Source organism: Schistocerca serialis, chromosome 2 (genome assembly GCF_023864345.2).
Source record: "Schistocerca serialis cubense isolate TAMUIC-IGC-003099 chromosome 2, iqSchSeri2.2, whole genome shotgun sequence".
NCBI lineage: Eukaryota > Metazoa > Arthropoda > Insecta > Orthoptera > Acrididae > Schistocerca > Schistocerca serialis.
In genome coordinates, this window is record NC_064639.1 from 595486002 (window position 1) to 595507665 (window position 21664).

Genomic DNA, 21664 nt, shown 5'->3' on the forward strand with positions numbered 1-21664 from the left:
GAAGAAAACCAGAAAAGAATTACAAACAATTCAGCTCATAGCATCAGACAATGGTTATAACATCTATATAATTCAAAGACTCAGCAACAAAATAAAGACACAATTAAAGAAACATGGGGAAAAACAGAGAACACAAACACCACAGAACCCCACAAACAATCCAAACACTACAGCACACATAGAAACTAAAAACAATAACATTCATGATATGACGAACAGAAAAAATTGCTACACTTTAACACACAAACACAAATCAAAACACAGAATAGCAAATATGCTAAAGGAACAAGGATTACACATTGCCTACTGAGCAAGAAACATATTCCAGTCATATTTACAAATAACAATAGACAAACCAGATAAATACCAAGGAGCAGGTATATACTAGTCAGAATGTCAAGAATGTGCCTGGGGATGCCAGGCAGGAATTTCAAAACAAGGTATAAGGAACATATAAGAGGCTGTAAGTATGAACACAGCCATTCTACCTTTGCAGAACACCTGATAACACATGAACATGAACCAGTCAACAAGGTACAGAACAAGAAAATTATTAGAGTGTACAATTAGAACAAAAAACTCCTGACATTACAGGTGAACCTTTTTTTACAAAGAGTCCTTGCAATGAAAACAAAGTAATTAACGACCAAATCGATACAAACAATAACTAACTGATCATATTAACCACAAGAACAATAACAAATGGAAATATGAAACAATCACAATAAGTAATTAACGAATCCCCCTCTCCCGTCTCTCTCTCTCTCTCTCTCTCTCACACACACACACACACACACAACAAATGAACAGATATCAAACCACGCACACAACACAAACAAAAGCCGAAAGACAAACACACAGTGACAGTTGGCAACACTACGCCCTTTACACACATACACACGTCAACGTACAGTGAAAAGTCCAATTAAAGTGTGATAAATACGCGTGAAAACATCGGAAATCTGCAATTTCGAGTATGTGGACCGAGTAAAACGCACCTCCAGAACTACACACCTGGGCTAGCAACCTTGGAAATTGGAAGTAACACCAAACGGTAATTTAATCTCACGAAACTTGTACTGCAAAGGCTGTTTCTAACCCGTAAAACGACCTAAGGACACTAGGAAGCGTAACACAGGAATATACCTGTAATTATTACATAATGCATTTATTATATGTACAGAAACAAACATAGGTGATTCATCATAAATAAAAGTAGCGAAACGCATATGGCAAAAACAAACCGTCTTTCATTTAGTTGTAAAGACAGAACATACTTCCATGAACTAAAATAATGTACAGGTGTCATACTGAAAAGACAATGGTATAAACAACAATTAAGTTGTGGAGCAAGTTGATGAGTATTTGTATTTAGTGCAGTCGAGGACAGCGACTGCAGGGGCAGCAAACGAATTGAACAGAGGAGTTGACATGGCCTGGATTGCCCTACCTTTGATAAACTACATAGGGTTTCCAAAACAAAACTTCCAGTGAACTTGAATAGGAAAGTTTGCAACAGTGTGTGTTAGTAACAAAATCTAGTGTGAACCTGATGATGATGAGGTCCCATACTTCGAGTGCAAGGAATTTGTCCGACATATCCACGTAGACCAACTTAGTTTCTTCCGTCACATTTCTGTTATTTCCCCTTTGTTTTAACTCAGCGCAATTAGCTCTGTTTCATGTCTTATCTTACACACGCTCCGTCTTTTCACATATGAGCTCTGCCGAATCTCCTTCAGCTCTGTATGCAGTCATCTCTAACGAAATTTTTATTTTAGTTTGTTAATTCTTAGTGTTTTAGTGGTCTAAATGTCGAAGTCATCAGCATCCTTGCATGAAATAAATGAAGACAAGGATGGTTAAAACCTGTTAAAAAGTAATAAATTCCAAAACTAAGCTGTATCAACAAACATGAAATCAAAATACAACAGTAACGTCGAAAATTCGTAAAAGATCATTCCTAAAATGCTGTTAAAACAAAGTATAATTACTATAGATAAAATCAAATATAAAATACTGAAACACGTATGTATTCGTTACCAGCGATGGCGAGGCATGACAGAATCTCTGACCAGAGAGTTATTTATCGTTGCTAGTCTGCGCTTGACCGCGCGAGAGTGCAGTTGCGTGTAGCGAGTCGGCAGGAACAGTTGTACTCTGTCTGTAGTAGTAGTCAGTCGGCAGTAGTAGTAGCGAGTGGACGGCGTACTGAGCAGGAGTCGGCATGCGTCGGCGGCGTGCTCTTCTCGCGACTCTGGTCACGATTCGGGATGTAAAAGGTAAAGACGCAGCATTGCGCACATCTAATAATGTATGTTAATTGTAATTAATTTGTTAAAAAAATGCCCCAATAATAATTTTCTATAAAGTAACTCTTTAAAAAAAAAGGTATTCATTTCAATTTAAAGAATTTTTCCATTCTTTTGAAGAAAAAGCATTCATTTCAATTTAAACTATTTTTCCTATGCATTTCTTGCAAGAATAAAAAAAAATATATAGGCCAGCATTGCACGAAGCTGCGTCGATAGATAAGAGCAGATATAGATGCAGTTTTTATTGAGGTAAGAATTTTTGCTTTTTTTATTCAGAATACAGGGCCGAAGGTCAGCGCTGCCGCCCTTACAGAATTTATCAGGTTTAATTATTTCTGTTGAGAAGTTACATACGGTTGATGGTTCATTATTTGATTAATATTATTGTGGGTTTCTGATCAATTATTATTCTTTAATTTTGTGGGGAGTTTACGCTTGGATTCATTTCAATTTAACGATATTTTGTGGGGAGTTAACATTTGGCACATTTTTTTATTATCATTGAATTTTATTTCTGCGGGGAGGTTACAATACAAGAACAGCTGTCTTTAAAAGGGGGCGAGATTATTTTGGCTACATGACTACTTACAAATGATGGGTGAGCAAACCACTCTGCAACATACTAAAATCTCTCAGGAGATAGTTTGGAAACGATCTCTTACATCTCACAAAACCTTAAAACATGAGCCTCGCTCATCTCATTGTCATTTAAAATAGAGGGCACGGTCCATGAGAGATGCGGGTTTGCCCTTATGTCGTCATATAAGAAACACCCATTTAAAATAGTATCCACACTTGTGGTCCACATCTTTGACACACTAGTTGGCCCTCCCGCCACACGAAAAAGCCATGTTTTAAGGGACGATGTCCGAAGTTTAGCATAGTAAGAGCTACTTCAACAATGCGTCGTGTCCGGAAGAAGGTACGCCATGGCCGCACTAAAGGAGATTTCTCTGACCGCAGTTTACTGGCCTTCACTTCTAAGGACTGAGCTCCACACCAACACATGCCTACTGGGCCCCCACAGGGAAAGTGAACAGTGAGCGGGAGGTTGAAGGGAGCAAGGCTCTCTGGTAGCAGCATCAGAAGGTTAATTTCGCCGAATCCGTACGTGTCCTGACTCCCAGCAGAAAATATCTTCCCCTGCCTTTGCAAGAGAAGGAGAGTGCCTTGGACATCCGCTGGCACGTCTGACCAACAACGAGGAGGAAACTTTGGGAATCAAATCAAATGAGGAACTTCGTACAATGATGTCATCTCATCTGCATCAATGTCCTTAGGGTAGAAAACAGTTCCTCTTAGTAAACTGTAAACTGCTCTGGGAGCCCTATCCTAGGACATTTTCGCTCAACACGATGGAGCAGCCGCTAGTCCCCCAACTTCCTCACATTGCACAGAATCAGTTGTACGTGATCATTACCCATCGAGCATCATTCTCCATGACCTACAACCCTGTGGACACATCATCACTTTATAAATTCGGTAAGACAGATGACTTTATTACTATCTTACACCCTTGCCGAATTTGGTGTAGATTGGAAAACAATCAATCTGATAAGCGCCACTTTAAATAACACAGTGTTAAATTTCAAGTTCAGAGGCGAACTATCAGAACCATTTGAAATCTGTACAGGGCTGAGACAGGGTGACCTGCTCTCTCCATTGATTTTCTACTGTCTCCTGGAAAAGATAGTCAGAGAGTGGAAAACAACCGTACCGCCAGGTTATGGGATTCAAATTGGGCACAAAAGAAGTGGCCTCAGTGGAAACTGTTTGGCTTTTGCTGATGATCTGGCACTCATTGCAAATAATATTGACGAAGCTAAGGTTCAAGTGTCCAGCCTAAAATCAGTTGCATTTAACAAAACTGAATTCATCACAAACATCAAACAAGCTCCTCCTCATACTGAAATAGAAGAGAAAATCAAGCAGTCGAAGAAATTTAAATATCTTGGAGAAATAATTGCACCTGGCGGTTCAGAAAATGCAGCTGTAGAAAGTAGGTGTTCTAAACTAGAAGGTGCTTTTCATCTGTGCAAAGACTTATACAAAACAAAAGCCTGTCTTTAAACCTAAAACTTTGTCATTATAACACCGTAATTAGACCCTCAGCTTTGTATGCATCAGAATGCTTAACATGACGAAGAAAGGACCACTACGAAAACTTGAAATAAAAGACCGGAAAATTTTGAGGAAAATCCTTGGCGAAAACGGAGGAATTCCGCCGAAGACACAACTGTGAATTATACGAACATACAGAAGACATTGTTACCAGAATGAGGAAGCGGAGAATGATGTTTTTTGGTCATCTGGACAGAACGAACCCGCAAAGACTTACTCACGGCATACATTCATCAATTTCAAAAACAAAATCGTTTTCAAAATGGGCAAGCCAAGTTAAAAAGGATTTACAGGAAGCTGAAATTTCATTTGATGACATTCAGGATCGAGACGTTTTCAGAGAAAAAGTAAAAATTACTAAAAACCTTATTTCGCGTACTACGCCAGTTCCACGTCCTGCCTGAAAATAGTCAAAACAGAGAAAAGAAGCACAGTCAGCCAAAATGAAAATCTACTGGCAAAAGAGGAAAACACAATCAGGGAAGAGATAAAAATCTTCGTGGTCCATAGCAGGCCGAAACGAAAGCAAAAAAACAAAAAAAAAACTTACACCATGTGGCGTCCTACTTTCTGGTTCTGCACTTCCCACCGAATGGCTAATACGCTATTAATGCGATCACAATCAGCATGCAGTGTTCCATTTGTAGCTGGTAGTAGAAGACCTTAGATTTTTAATGAATCATAGAAAGCAATACCGTATCCCGAGACAGGATTCGAACCTGCGACCGTAGCGGTCGCGCGATTCCGGACTGCAGCGCCTAGAACCGCTCGGCCACTCTGGCCGGCTCTCTGCTCCTAAGACGCATTGGTACCACTCAGAAGAAAAGCACGTCTATCCGTCACAGGATGTTCACTCAGTGTTGGTTATCGTGTTATTGTTTGGTCCTACCAGCAGTACAATGGCGAAGTCTTCTGGTCACCTTAGTGTGTGGAACTTGCTAGCTGAATGTATGTTTAAGGACTGCTGGATGGTGTTACGTGCTTATTTTGTAGTATATTCAACGCAAAATTCAATGTTCTCGCTTCAGTATTCATTGTAGCAAGCATTAGTTCATACCACGAGAGTGAGTTGATAGTTATTTAACTGGAGATTTCATTGGTTTTAGTACTATATCCGCTGTTCGCCGTGTTGCCATCACAGTATTCATTTTTAAAGCTGAAGGCTACACTCATTACACGATGTGAGGTGAGATCGATCGGTACAGTATTCGTTGTAGCAGGCATAAGTATCACACCTGTAGAATACACGAAGGTAGTACTTCATGTGACACATGAGTGTTTGTGTTCATTCAGTCACTTTTTTTCAAAACTAAATTAGCTGACGTTACAGCAGTTGAGCTGTTAAGAACGGCAACACTTCAGCCATAGACGCAGTGTGTTATTTCATGCGGAGCAAGTGAGTTGTGCAAAACTCCTCCACCATCTATTCATCCACCGTCCGTACAGCAGGAATGCCACTCTTTCAACAACCTCAACGGCTGTGTGCTTATTCTTTCCAGAGGAGATTTCATCCACCCTCGGATGTACCTAGAGCGTTGTCAACAAGCATTTTACTTAGGTGGAGCGAGTGGAATATCTCATCTTTCCACAGTATATGAGAACACACAGATGCGTACAAGAAGCTGTTATTCAGTACAATGGAGCAACTGAAACCTCTACCGGACAGCCTTCATATGGTTTACATGAAGAGGTAACATAAACGCTGTATCCTTATCTATGGGATGGCGACGGGGGGGGGGGGGGGGGGGGGGGATGACGGCGGAGGTAGGAGGGCAGGTAAGACTGGTTCTAAGCTGGTTCGTCCATGACCGCAGATCGAGGTGAGCACACATGCAGCTACTGCCACTCTCTCCTGGTGCGATCTTTTGGGGTCGATTTTAGCGGTAGTTGTCTTATTACAATGAGTTTTCTCAATTGTCAGTGCGTGTGTTGCATTGTGTGACCCACTGTTTACAAGTGCCGGTTTTTTCATGACAATTTCCATGCGTAATTAGAGCAGTGAAGCGTTTACCATTAGTTGTGTAGCGTGTGTTGGCCTTCCTACACCTCAGTGATAGTCTGCCGCCCTATCCCTTCTTATCATGTATTAGTGTGTAAGTTCCTCAGCAGCTATACCGAGGTGATATCTCGCGGACAATGGAATAGAACAAAGTTGTCGAGAAATAAAGAGCACACCGTTTATTTGAATTTCGAGCACCAAGGCTACGGGAGGCGTCTGTAGCGAACGCCGATGTCAGACAGTGAGGCACACACGCCGTCGGTAAAAAGGGATGGTAGTGGGCGCGCCAGGTCATCTCTTGCACTGAGCATTGACCAGTCATTTCAAAAGCACGAACAACTGCAGCACAGTCTCTATGAGTTCTGAAATGTATCTTCAGTCCCTCCCACTGCATCACCATATTTGCTCAATTATCACCCATACTATTCCTCATGTAGGAGCGTAAGCGGGGTGGCTGCAATCTTGGATGAGTTTGGCAATAATGAAGACTGTGCCAGCATGAAGTTTGGTACTCTACTCCCAGCTGTATGTCTACAGGTAATAGACTTATTAACCTCCTCTCTGTCCAACACCAACAAATCTTCAGATGAACACATTTCCCGCCAAAAATAAGGATAGTACATACCACTCCAGCCTTTTCCTGCAAATTCCCAAGTGGGGCGGTTGTCGGATAGTTTCGAGCACTCTCTGCTGGTGGTATTGTGGACTAGAGCAGTTGGTCTTCAGACTTTGAGGCGAATATACACGCGCACGATCGGAAAAAGTCGGGCCGGGGGCGGCAGAAAATGGGGGGGGGGGGGGGGGGGGGGGGAGAGGCTAGGGGCTGCAGAATGTGGAGGCAGTTGCAGGACTATCCACTAGCAGGATAACACCACCAAGAACACATTTCCCCCCAAAATAAATTAATAAATAAAGACTGTATCTTCTTCTCCAGTAGCTCAGCACAGACTGAGTTTTTTCCCACCAATTCACAAGTGGTGAAGTGGGGGAGAGGAGAGCGGGGAGTCTGGAAGTGCCCTCTGGTGGTGGTACTGTGAAGTAGGGCTCCAAAATTTGAAATTATCGCCATTCTGATTTTAATTAATTTCCATAATTAATTTAATTAATTTGCATTTCAATTTAACAAAATTTTGATATCACTTTGATTGAAATGTTGCCACATCTACTATCGACCAGGAGGGAAAGCGGGGTGGCCACCATCTTGGATGAATTTGACAACAATGGAGACTGTGCCAGCATGAAGTTTGGTACTCTACTCTCCTTGTCTTGGACGCAGTACTGTTTGTTGCATTGGCGAATATCGTGGCATTTAAAACACTCTCCTGCTTAAAACCTTCAGACACCCTGTATCTAAAAAATCCTTTCTAACGGCATGGACTATAGGAAAGTGGGGAGACGTCCACAGGACCACCCGCTTGCAGAGCTGCACCAAATATTATGGCTCCAAGTAGGCCTTTTCCAAATTTTTATTCTAGTCATTAACTTTTCTTAATAAATGTTTCAATTGCCTCACATTACTTATGTATTTTACAGTAATCTGAGACCAATGAAAGGCCTTCCCCCCGCCCTCTCTCTCTCTCTCTCTCTCTCTCTCTCTCTCTCTCTCTCGCTCTCTCTCTCTCACACACACACACACACAAACACACACATACGAGTACATGAACGCTGGACACAATGATTTGATCTGACACCCACTGTCTACATGATGTGAGATGGCGTTTTAAATTTTGAGGCCGGTAACAAGGACAGGTTCTCGCCGAGTAGCGCAGCAGTCCGTCTAGGTTGTGCTACTGTCCTGCGGTAGGATCGGGTCTATCTGTAGCTGCAAACGTAAGTCGATAGACTGCTCATTGTACGATGACATATCGCACGTTAAAAAAAACACGAACAGCTTTATAGCTTCATGAAGACTCAACAGCACTACTGTTTTTATACGATCTATTGTTCTTGAGTGCCGATTGTCTTTCCACCAAGGCCACCAATCAAGATTCTGCTTATTGTTTGTTCCTGTTCTGCAGCGCTACTCATTGACTTCTACGACATGCCCCGTGGGCACAGTGCAGTGTCCTTTTTCTTCCATTACAGACCCTCTGCAATATACGTACCTCTGCCCTTCTCTTGTGGTTCATGCTAGAATGACTATTAAATGTATGTTATGTTCTTCTTTGTACGTATTACTTGCATCATAATTCCAATATTTATTTATAGAACAATGATACATTAATTGGGATGAATTCACGAAAACACTGACTCCAACTACATAAAAAAACCTCAAACATGATAATGAAAGAAATGCTTATCATTCGGTGTTACCAGTTACCTTCAAAGCTGCAAGACGGTGAAACGAATTTAGTGGCAGAAAGTGAGCATTTTGTGTAGCTATTGATAAACATACATTTTTAATCTGTTATAGGTTTAGCGCTACAGTCTGAATCGAGCGACCACTACGGTCGCAAGTTCGAATCCTGCTTCGGGCATGGATGTGTTTCATGTCCTTTCATTAGTTAGGTTTAGGTAGTAAAGGAGTTTTGCTATTTGGGGAGCAATATAACTGATGATGGTCGAAGTAGAGAGGATATAAAATGTAGACTGGCAATGGCAAGGAAAGCGTTTCTGAAGAAGAAAAATTTGTTAACATCGAGTATAGATTTAAATGTCAGGAAGTCGTTTCTTAAAGCATTTGTATGGAGTGTAGCCATGTATGGAAGTGAAACGTGGACGATAAATAGTTTAGACAAGAAGAGAATAGAAGCTTTTGAAATGTGGTGCTACAGAAGAATGCTGAAGATTAGATGGGTAGATCACATAACTAATGAGGAGGTATTGAATAGAATTGGGGAGAAGAGGAGGTTGTGGCACAACTTGATTAGAAGAAGGGATCGGTTGGTAGGACATATTCTGAGACATCGAGGAATCACCAATTTAGTATTGGAGGGCAGCGTGGAGGGTAAAAATCGTAGAGGGAGACCAAGAAATGAATACACTAAGCATATTCAGAAGGATGTAAGTTGCAGTAGGTACTGGGAGATGAAGAAGCTTCCACAGGATAGAGTAGCATGCATGGAGAGCTGCATCAAACCAGTCTCAGGACTGAAGACCACAACAACAACAACAACAGTTCTAAGCTCTAGGGGACTGATGACCTCAGAAGTTAAGTCCCATAGTGCTCAGAGCCATTTTTGTTAGAGGTTTAAACATACATTCTAAGACAAAGAAAAGGACGACGCACTATCGAGGTATTATCTGAATGGAATGGAAATCGGTATATGTGACGTACATGTACGGACAAACAAACGGTTACGATTTCAGGAAAATTGGAATATTTGTTCAAGAGAAAGAGCTTCACAAATTGAGCAAGTCAATAATGCTGTGGTCTACCTCTGGCCCTTATGCAAGCAGTAATTCGGCTTGACACTGATTGATGGAGTTGTAACCTGTCGTCCTGAGGGTTATCTGCCAAGTTCTGTCCAAATAGCGCGTTAGATAGTCAAAACCTCGAGCTGGTTGGAGAATACTGCCCATAGTGTTCCAAACGTTCTCAACTGGGGAGAGATCCGGCGCTCTTGCTAGCCAAGGTTAGGTTTTGGAAAGGACGAAACAAGCACTAGAAACGTTTGTCGTATGCGGCGGGTATAATCTTGCTGGAATATAAGCCAAGGATGGCTTACCATGAAGAGCAACGAAACGGAGCGTAGAATATCATCAGCTCACTGCTATGCTGTAGGGGTAACACCGATGACAACTGAAGGGGTCCTGCTATGAGACGAAGTGGCATCGCAAACTATCACTCCTGGTTGTTTGGCTGTCTGGAGAGTAACAGTCAGGTTGGTGTCCCATCACTGTCTAGGGCGTCTCCAGACAGTCTTTGCTGGTCGTCAGGGTCTGAAATCTCACTTACTGGAGTAAAACTTTCTTCAGTTATGAGTCCCATTTGGAACTGAACTTGTCTATGCACTTGCAAAACGCTGCCTTGGTCAGCAATGACACCAGATCTCTCCCCAATTGAAAACGTTTGGAACATTACCGGCACGACCCTTCAACCAACTCGGGATTTTGAAGATCTAACGTGCCAGTTCGACAGAATTTGCCACATTATCCCTCAGGAGGACTTCAAACAACTCTATCAATCAATGCCAAGACGAATAACTGCATGCATAAGGGGCAGAGATCGTCCAACGCATTATTGACTTATTCAGTTTGTGAAACTTTTCCTCTTGAATGAATCATGCAGTTGTTTTGAAATTGCAATGATTTGTTTGTCCATACATGTACGTCATATCTACCAATTTCCGTTCCATTCGGATAATTCCTTCGTGGTGCGTCTTTTTTCCTTCTTAGAGCGTATGACAAACTCAACTAAGGCGTTCAGGGAACCACGCGATCCTGCACTATCGCCATGTAGTATCACAGAGTGTATACAATTCCAGCTGAGATTCAGTTACTTACTATCAGGACTGAGCATCATTAACTACTCAATGAAAAATATTTACATGACTACAACTTTCCATCAGCTTACTACCAGTATGCCTCATCTATGCAGCTGGTGCAAAGTGCATTAAATTATGAGCTGTGGGAACGTGGGGGTATTTCTAGGAATCCATTGTTCAACGCTAATAAGGTAGCCAACGTTCAGTTCCTATATAATATTACCAAGAAAACTGAATTTGAAAGTTCCTGCAGCATGTATTTAAAGCTGTATTGCCTATTTTTGTCGCATATTGGCGGTCACCTACAGTATGTCATGTCTATTGATTGATGCTACGAGGGCACTCAATAAGTAATGCAACACATTCTATGTTATAGTCATTTTCAGTCAAAAAAATGAATTTGTTGTTGGACGTCATGGAGCATTGGATCTTCAGCACCCATAGTTTAATGCAGTTGCGATAGGTGACGGCGCTATACGTATCCTTCAAAAAATCGCTCTGAGCACTATGGGACTTAACTGCCAAGGTCATCAGTCCCCTAGAACTTAGAACTACTTAACTCTAACTAACCTAAGGACATCACACACATCCATGCCCGAGGCAGGATTCGAACCTGCGACCGTAGCGGTCGCGCGGTTCCAGACTGTAGCGCCTAGAACCGCTCGGCAGGTAGCCTTCAAACTAACCTCTGTAATGGAGGTACGTTCCAAGCAGAGAGCTATCTTTGAGTTTCTTTTGATGGAAAACCAGAGCATCGCAGATATTCGTAGGAGTTTTCAGAGTGTTTTCGAACACCTGGGAGCGGACAAAAGAACGGCGAATCGTTGGCGAGGTGTCTCTCATCACCGCAAAAGGTCCGCGCAAACCTGTCCGGTGTCCCGGGCGACGGCCGGCCGCACACAAGTGTCACTCCAGCAATGTTGGTACGTGCGGACACTCTCATTGGAGGTGATCGACGGATCACAATCAAAACACCTCGCTGCACAACTGGATGCGTCTGTTGATAGTACTGACACACTCGTCCACCAGTTGGAGTACACAAAGATGTGTACCCAGTGGGTTCCTCGCCACCTAACACGTGACCATAAAGAGCAATGAAGAACCGTCTGTGCGGAATTGCTTGCGAGTTACGAGGCTGATTCTGACGTTCTTTGTCGAACATCGTCACATACGATGAAACACGGGTTCATCAGTTCGAATTGGAAACAAAACGGCAATCCATGCAGTGGCGCCACATCACCTCTCCTCCGAATAAAAAGTTCAAAGTCGCACCCTCAGCCGGTAAAGTCATGCAGACGCTCTTTTGGGACTCTTAATGGGTTATTCCGTTTCATGTGTTCTCTCATGATGCAAAGATAAACACAGAAGTGAAGAAACAAGCACTCTTGGCTGCAGTGTGATTTTATTTTTATTTTCCAATGACGCGTTTCACTTTTATTTAGACATCTGCCGAGTGGCTGGTAGTTGGTACATCTACATCTACATTTATACTCCGCAAGCCACCCAAAGGTGTGTGGCGGAGGGCATTTTACGTGCCACTGTCATTACCTCCCTTTCCTGTTCCAGTCGCGTATGGTTCGCGGGAAGAACGACTGTCTGAAAGCCTCCGTGCCCGCTCTAATCTCTCTAATTTTACATTCGTGATCTCCTCGGGAGGTATAAGTAGGGGGAAGCAATATATTCAATACCTCATCCAGAAACGCACCCTCTCGAAACCTGGCGAGCAATCTACATCGCGATGCAGAGCGCCTCTCTTGCAGAGTCTGCCACTTGAGTTTATTAAACATCTCCGTAACGCTATCACGGTTACCAAATAACCCTGTGACGAAACGCGCCGCTCTTCTTTGGATCTTCTCTATCTCCTCCGTCAAACCGATCTGGTACGGATCCCACACTGATGAGCAATACTCAAGTATAGGTCGAACGAGAGTTTTGTAAGCCACCTCCTTTGTTGATGGACTACATTTTCTAAGCACTCTCCCAATGAATCTCAACCTGGTACCCGCCTTACCAACAATTAATTTTATATGATCATTCCACTTCAAATCGTTCCGCACGCATACTCCCAGATATTTTACAGAAGTAACTGCTACCAGTGTTTGTTCCGCTATCATATAATCATACAATAAAGGATCCTTCTTTCTATGTATTCGCAATACATTACATTTGTCTATGTTAAGGGTCAGTTGCCACTCCCTGCACCAAGTGCCTATCCGCTGCAGATCTTCCTGCATTTCGCTACAATTTTCTAATGCTGCAACTTCTCTGTATACTACAGCATCATCCGCGAAAAGCCGCATGGAACTTCCGACACTATCTACTAGGTCATTTATATATATTGTGAAAAGCAATGGTCCCATAACACTCCCCTGTGGCACGCCAGAGGTTACTTTAACGTCTGTAGACGTCTCTCCATTGATAACAACATGCTGTGTTCTTTTTGCTAAAAACTCTTCAATCCAGCCACACAGCTGGTCTGATATTCCGTAGGCTCTTACTTTATCAGGCGACAGTGCGGAACTGTATCGAACGCCTTCCGGAAGTCAAGAAAAATAGCGATGGGTACACTGGATATCGCACATAAAATATCCCAGCAGGTAAAATATCTTTTGTGACGGCTCCCAAACCCAAGGTCCTCGGCGGTACTTTTGGGGCAGCCACCACAAATTGTATAAAGCATGTGTAGTGACCAGAATGTAGCTATGTCTGTTGGCCGAAAAATAATTAATGACAAGAATTGCGTCAGCTAGAATGAAGAGATAACTTATCTTTATTTCTGACGAAACGTGCACCAGCAATACAAGTCCAAATAATATCCGAGAGTAATCCGCTATAAACTCCACGAAAGGCTAGCGATAGACAATCGACAACAGACTGTCCGTCTCGGGGCCAGCGCTCCTCCTTATCTACAAAAGGCAGAGGGCGCTGCGGACCCGAGCTCAGCCATGGCGCGACCTCTTCCGTCGGCGGTAACGCCCTGAGACGCCGACGGCCGCGACTGGAACTGTGGCCAGCGGTGTCACGGTCAGGGCGCGCGTGCGCGAGTTGGTTGGTTGGCTGGGTCCGTGGATACAACAATATCATCAAATGGTTCAAAAACGGTTCAAATGGCTCTAAGCACTATGGGACTTCACATCTGAGGTCATCAGTCCCATAGACTTAGAACTACTTAAACCTAACTAACCTAAGGACATCACACACATCCATGCCCGAGGCAGGATTCGAACCTGCGACCGTAGCAGCCGTGTGGTTCCAGACTGAAGTGCCTAGAACCGCTCGGTCACCGCGGCCGACAGCAAATGGTTCAAATGGCTCTGAGCACTATGGGACTTAACATCAGAGGTCATCAGTCCCCTAGAACTTAGAACTACTTAAACCTAACTTACCTAAGGACATAACACACATCCATGCCCGAGGCAGGATTCGAACCTGCGACCGTAGCGGTCTCGCGGTTCCTGACTGCAGCAAGACACGCAGAGATCGACGCTTGGTGCAGGGAGTGGCAATCGACCCTCATCATGAAGAAATATTGTGTATAGCGTGTAATCAGGCATAAGGTCCCACTAGTGTATGACTACACGAGTGCACAACAACCATTGGAAACAGTCACATCTATAAAATACGCCGAAGAAAAAAAATCGCAATACCAAAAACTAATTAGTGAAGAGTAATGAAATTTCGGGAATACATTTGTCAACGTAATATATTCAACTGATTAACGTTGCAAGATCACAGATTAATCTAAGCACGACACAGGTCATAGCAAAGGTGAAGTGCTGGTGCAATAGTAACCGGTGTAATTGCCAGAATGTTGAATGCAAGCCTGCAAACGTGCATGCATTATGTTGCATAGGTGCCTGATTTTTGTGGGATGGAGTTCCATGCCAGCTGCACTTGGTCAGTCAATACAGGGTGCAAGATCCCCTCGCTTCTACACTGATACTGTCATTACAGCTTAGCCGCGAGTGCGTAGGGTGGTATATGTGACGTACAGTTTGACTGGTCAGCATTTCCACCCGAAATTTGCGAGTGTAAGTCGGACCTTTCTTGATCCGCCTTGGTGGGTCGTGTCGTCGGATTTCCTCCTACCTGTGCGCGGTGCAGCTCTCGTAAATGTCGTCCCGTGCAGATTCTTCATTGGCGCGTTGGATGTCTCTGTCGGTGGAAGCTAATTATCTGAAATTGCTGTCGATCAACTTTGGGGTATCTATTTACACGAAATTAACATTCAGAATGCCGTAATATCACTTTTATTCCTATTAGATCAATAATGAAACACTCATGTCACAAACTACTCGTAACCGAGAGCATGGCTACCATCGAACAAGACAGGAAGAGCTCTTAACGCCGACTGCCGACTTTGGCGCACAGTCCGTATCTCTTACTAGTTTCGTCACAGTTCGTGGATTCCGATCAAGTTCGTACTTACTAAGATATGTATTTGTTAATGAACGGGTGTGAATTTTAACGAGGCAAAATTATGATGAATAGTTTTAAACATCATGTTGTCATAAATGACTTTAATTATTAAATATAAATAAATGAAATCGGTGACTTTGGCGCCAAGATGGCGGTACTTCCCGCCATGTATATTTTCCAGGCTAACGCTTGTTGCTACGGTCCAGCGCCGAGCCCCACCCCACTACGTGTGACATATGGTCGCTTGTTACCTAGCCAGCAATCGTGGGAAATGCTCTCCGATTCATGGCCGGCTATGGACTTCCTAACTATCGTGAATACATCAATAAGAGACAATAATTTATTAAAACTGGTAAAAATGTCTTCCGCACGTAAGAGGCACCTTACAAGGGACGGTTAATGCTGTTTGTGGATGACGCTGGAGTTGCTGTTCGGTGATGTCCTACCTGTGCTCGGATCCGGTGATCAAGCAGGCCAAGGCAACATGCCGACATTCTGTAGAGAACGTCGGATTACAAGAGCGGTATGTAGTCGAGCGTTATCCTGTTGGAAAACGCTCCCTGTAATGCTGTTCATGAATGGCAGCACAATAGGTAGAATCAGCAGACTTACATACAAATTTGCAGTCAGGGCACGTGGGATAACCGCGATAGTGCTCTCACTGTCATATGAAATCGCACTCCAAACCGTAATTCCAGGTGTAGATCCAGTGTGTCTAGCACACACACACACACACACACACACACACACACACACACACACAGGTTGGTTGCAGGCCCTCAACTGGCCTCCTCATAACCGTGACACGATCACTGGCACCGAGGCAGAACCAGCTTTCATTAGAAAACACAAAAGTCTCCACCCGGCCCTCCAATGAGCTCTCGCTTGACACCACTGAAGTCGCAAATAGTGGTGGTTAGAGGTCAGAGGAATCATGCTATGGGGAATCTGGCTTGGGGCTGTCCTTGAAGTAACCGATTAATAACAGTTCGTTATGTCACTGTGGCTCAACTGCTGCTGAAATTGCTGCTGCAGATGCAGTACGATGCGCCAGAGCCATCCGTCGAACACGATGGCCTTCCTTCTCGATAGAGACACGTGGCCATCCGCAGCCCAGTCTTCTTGCGACCTCACATTCTCGTGACCACCGTTACCAGCAATCACGTACAGTGGCTACAGTCATGCCAAGTCTTTCTGCAATATTGCAGAAGGGACATCCAGCTTCTCGTAGCACTATTACACGACTTGGTTCAAACTCGGTGAGGTGCTGATAATCGTATCTTTTTTGCCTTAAAAGCATTCTTGACTAGCATCACCTCAGCATGTCATCTTTCGGATCCAGAAACACGCCTACCTACTGTAATTTATGTCTCACAACTTCTTCTTGTTAACGCGATATTTTTGGCTGTCAGTGTATCTTGGAGTATGCGCACGGAGCGATTTAAAGTGCAACAACTAAAGGTACGGCAGATTTACTGTAGGAATCCTCAACAAATGTAGCCTACCAACGAAGGAGGTACAGAGGGCGGTCAAAAATATGGAAACACAAAAATAACAACAAATTACCACCCCTAATGCGGTGTAGCAAAACTGCTGGCATTAAAAAAAAAACTTCCAGTTGTCGCGGAATGGATAGATATAGGTACTGTACGCTTTTCAAGGGGAGCTCGTATCACTCATCCTGCAAAATTGTGGCGAGTTTAGGTAAACATGACGCATGTGGTTAGCGATCATACAGCCTTCTCTCCAAAATAGAGTACAAACACTCAGTAATACTGAGACTTGGTGACTGTGGTGGCAGGGGGAGATGAGACAGTTCATCCTCGTGCTAAAAAAAAAAACCAGGCCTGGATAATGCGTGCTGTGTGAAAAGGTGCCCTGTCATCTTGGAAGAGAGCAACACCATTTGAGAACAAACACGGAACCACGGGCTGAACCTCATTAGCCAAAATAGTCACATAATCCTTCGCAGTAATGCGACATCGCAGAGTAACCACAGGGATCAAGGAATACCACAGTAAGGAGGTCCAAATCACACCAAACTTTCAGAATGTCTCACTCTTGGAAGTAAACTCGGTCAGAAGTTAGAAAGTGTGCAAAAAGACTCATCCAACCAAATGACTTCCTTCCACTGATTAATATTCCAGGTTTGTGGCTTCGGATCCGGGCTGATGAGTGTTTTTGGAATGTCAGCTCACCTTGCAGTTCCCCGCTTACGCAGCTCCCTATGTGCTGTTTTTGATGCTGACAGGATTTGCGAGTGCGACATTGAAATCTGCAGTGACGTTTGCAATAGTCGTCAGTAGTAGGGTGATGGTAGCAAAACACCAATTTTGATATAAATTTGGTATACATATTAATTGACTTGAATCATTAAATACCTCCACCCATCCTACCCCACCCCCAGATGACATCATGTGTTTTCCCCAGCCAGCATGTCGTTCCCCACCCCCACCCTCTACCCCTCTCCACCCCTCCCCCACCTCATCCCCTCCCCTCACTGTCTCCCACTCACCTTATTGGCCTGAACTTCTAATTTTGGCGAAAATTAAAAAAATGGTGGGAATTTCTTTGTCCCAAGGCTGTGCTGATGTCCCCCCTCCCACCCCCCACCCCCAACCGGCAAATGACGGAAAATTCAAAATGGCGATGACCTTCCAGGGACTCAAACCCAAGTCTTTCTGGATGAAAAGCCCCAGTGCACCTCTCAATGCATGAACACTGTCGAGATTCAGGAGAGGAAGGTTAGGTTACTGTACTTTATCTATTTTGGGCGGGAAACTGAAATAAAGATCGGTTCTAATTATGTACTTAATCATAAAGATGAGTCCTAATTACACAACTATATGCACAGCACTACACAAAGAGCATCTAAAATCGCAATACACCTAAAAAAAATTACTATGTCATACAACTGGGGTTATCTTGCTGGGAAAAATTTCTCAATACCACTTGAACCTAGTGGCAGAAATACCCACTCTCTACTTAGGATAATCCCATCACCTACAAGCTACTATCTTTACTTGTGGCAAGAACCATGTTCAGCTGGTGAGATGCTGGTGTTCGACAGAGAGGAGTTTAATAAGTGTATTACCAGTAGCATACAGCTGAGGACTGTGTGTATTGCTATTGACATCAGAGTTCGTTACAGACGTCTCCTGCTGCACTGCTCGCCAATCGCCCTGCAGCCCTGGTAACCGAAATACAGGAATGCTAATACATGCTACCACAATTAATGGAAATAGCATCACTGTTCTACTTAAACATCGAAATAGCCATGAAAAAAAACAGAACTTGTAATGAACAGGTCATAATGTATCACATGTAAGGGAATTTGGAAAAAATCATTATTGCAAAAGATTGCACCAGGAGAGAGGGTGGCAGTCGCACGTGTGTTCTCCTCGATGTGCAGTCACGAACTAACCAACTTAGAGCCAGTCTTACCTCCCCACTACCGTCCCTCATCCCTCCCTCTCCCCACTATAGGTGAGTATCTGTGCCCTTTTTTGTCTTGCCGCTGATGATCCAAAAAGAGATCCCTCTGGTGGCAGTGATATACTGTCTCCAGTCCTCGGAACTCAGTCTCAGATGGACGCCTACAATCTGTTAAACGCATTTCTTGGAATGAGTGGATCCCCTCCCGTCCCCCAGAACAACAACGAAATTCCGAGGAACTCCCCGTATTGCATTTTCAAACGGACAGCTGCTACCACTTCCGTGCACCATCAGCACACACCCAGAAAGTGGTTAGTGCTGTCGACCAGTAGAGTACATGGCTGTGTAGTCCAGACGGCCAGTCAGTGCTACCAATGCCGACATACACAATAGCCTGCAAATTTGGCAGTCCACAGGAAAAAGCGAGATAAATTGGTGCCTACTCCAAATGCGAGCTGTTTGTTGGCCATGACCTATTATAGAACATGCCTCCATGCGACAGTATACACACCCACAAGCGCCAGCCATCCTGTATCAATGCCCTCTTATGAGGGAGCATCTATTAAGTAGAGGAAACACACGTGCGACAATAATAACTGCCCTGTTTCCACGAAAATAGGCGCAGTCCACTTTCTTTTAGTTTATGAGCAAAATCGCTACAGTTTGAGAGCATTTATAAAGTTCGAATGCTCGAGGACATTACATTCTTTTCAGACACTTGAATTATCAAGATAGAACGCCATCTATACAGTCTTTTATGTTCAACTGCAGGATACAATTTGCATCACTCTCCCCCCCCCCCCCCCCTACCAGCTCCCATTATTCTGCACATCCAATGAAGTGAAAAAAAAAACTTACAGCACTGCTGCCGATTATAGACGACCAAACTGCACAGGTCGGTGCTATACAACTGACAGACATATTCACTTATTTCACAAGTCCCGTACATGTCATGTCCACCATGTGTAAAATCGAAAAAAAACTTCCGCTATTTTGCTGTGAAAACTACCAGTGTTCAGCGATATCTCTCAGATTGATGGACAAAAATCGTTCAAATGGCTCTGAGCACTATGGGACTTAACATCTGAGGTCATCAGTCCCCTAGAACTTTGAACTACTTAAACCTAACTAACCTAAGGACATCACACACATCCATGCCTGAGGCAGGATTCGAACCTTCGACTGTAGCGGTCGCGCGATTCCAGACTGAAGCGCCTAGAACCGCTCGGCCACAGCGGCCGGCCTTGATGGTCCAATTTATGTGATTGAAACTGTCCCTGGCATTCAAACCAGTGTCCGTAAATAAATCGTCATGTACGTTTCTATTACAAGTATTTCAGACAGGTGAAATAACATTATGGAATACAACAAAAAACATATCATTTTACCTTCAAGTCATCCAGAAGACAATGATTTGCAATATCAGCAGAGTCCTGTGTTGTAGCTTTGTAAGCAATTTGATCAGCACAGAATAGTCCGTTTCATGCAATCTACTCACATGCCAGGAAAAACACTATCATTTCTAGGTTCCACAATGAGCCATAATACAGGTGGTGCCTACTTTATAATTAGAGGTTATGAAGTATGAAATAACACAGGGCTTGTGGTAACACATATTGTTAAACGTGCACTTGTGACGATAATAATAAAACAGTCATGATTCGATGAGAATAGATATAGTCGACTTCTATTAGTTTTATGTGCAAAATCAGTGTAGTCTGAGAGCATTCCACATGTTCAAATTACAAATTGTCTCGCACGAGGGTATTACATTCATTTCAGACATAGGAGATACTGATACAGATTATAATCTATACAGTCATTTAGTACATTCAAGGGCTCTCCTCATCGTTATTTTATGACATCCAGAGTAGGTACAAAACTATAAGCTATCTACTTCCTAACATTAAATAGCCATACCACTCCTTGTAATAGAACCACCTATAAGATTTTACCGTGTCTCTCTCTTCCGATGTATCGGAAAACAAATACCGTCTGCATGTTGACATCATGGATATTACGTATACACGCATCGTTCCATTGGAGCTGGTGGCCAGTTATCGTAGTCGCTTGCACAGACTTGCGTAAAGTTTTGTCATCTGTGCTGGAGGAAGATCATATCCAGCAGACTATCAATCACAAGAGAGAGTTCCTCTGTAGTTCCTTTAAAAGCAGTTTAATACATTGTTTTTCAGCTGTAACCCATACAAGCGGTGTATAACTACAGCTTTGTCCATTGCCATACATTTTGTTTTTTTACCATGACTCTTAGGTATGTGTCAGGTGCTAAACAGACATTTACATGTTTCTAATCTTTGGCTCTCACAAAAACATGAACATCACATAGTGTTAATTATACTGTTCCCACAACACACAGGATGTTAGAAATGAAACACAGAGCCGATGTTTCTTATCGGCAAAAATGTGGAGGGCAATGCAACGTATGGAAACTGGAAAGTTTTGTAGCATTGTGAACTTTTCGAAACAGGTGTCCAAAGGTGAAGACCTATACAGTTAATCTCATCTTCCAGAATGACGAGGTAGCAGACGTATTGGTGTTTCATTTCTAAGATTATTGTTTCCTCATTTCGTAGTCATGTACATGATCACTGTTCTGGTGTTGACCATCACTGGAAGGTGCTGTTCACAACACACCTGGAGTAGTAGAAATAAAAAGAGGTGAAACAAAAAAAAGTTGTGGAAGCCACTGCAACATATGGAAATAAGACGAGTCTACAGCATTGAGTAACACCTCCAAGCAACTGTCTCAAGGCCATGACCCCTACGTCAAACCTCATGCTCCACAGTGACAAGTAGCAGAGATCCAGTGTTTCGCCAAGGCTCTCTCCATATCAGACAAGTGGTGTCAGTCAATCATTATGCAGTAATCAATAGCGTGCCAGTGCACGGATGCGATGGAAAAGACACTGTTGATATGGGATGATGTA

At 43.3% G+C, this 21664-nt stretch overlaps 1 long non-coding RNA gene across 1 annotated transcript in view; it reads left to right on the forward strand.

Moving 5' to 3' along the window:
* The first annotated feature begins 2111 nt into the window (after nt 1-2111).
* The window catches only part of LOC126455637 (uncharacterized), a 103677-nt gene continuing 84124 nt past the window's right edge, over nt 2112-21664 (forward strand). The window contains exon 1 of the long non-coding RNA XR_007585344.1: nt 2112-2282. This is a non-coding gene — a long non-coding RNA (uncharacterized LOC126455637). The remainder of the gene's footprint in view (nt 2283-21664) is intronic.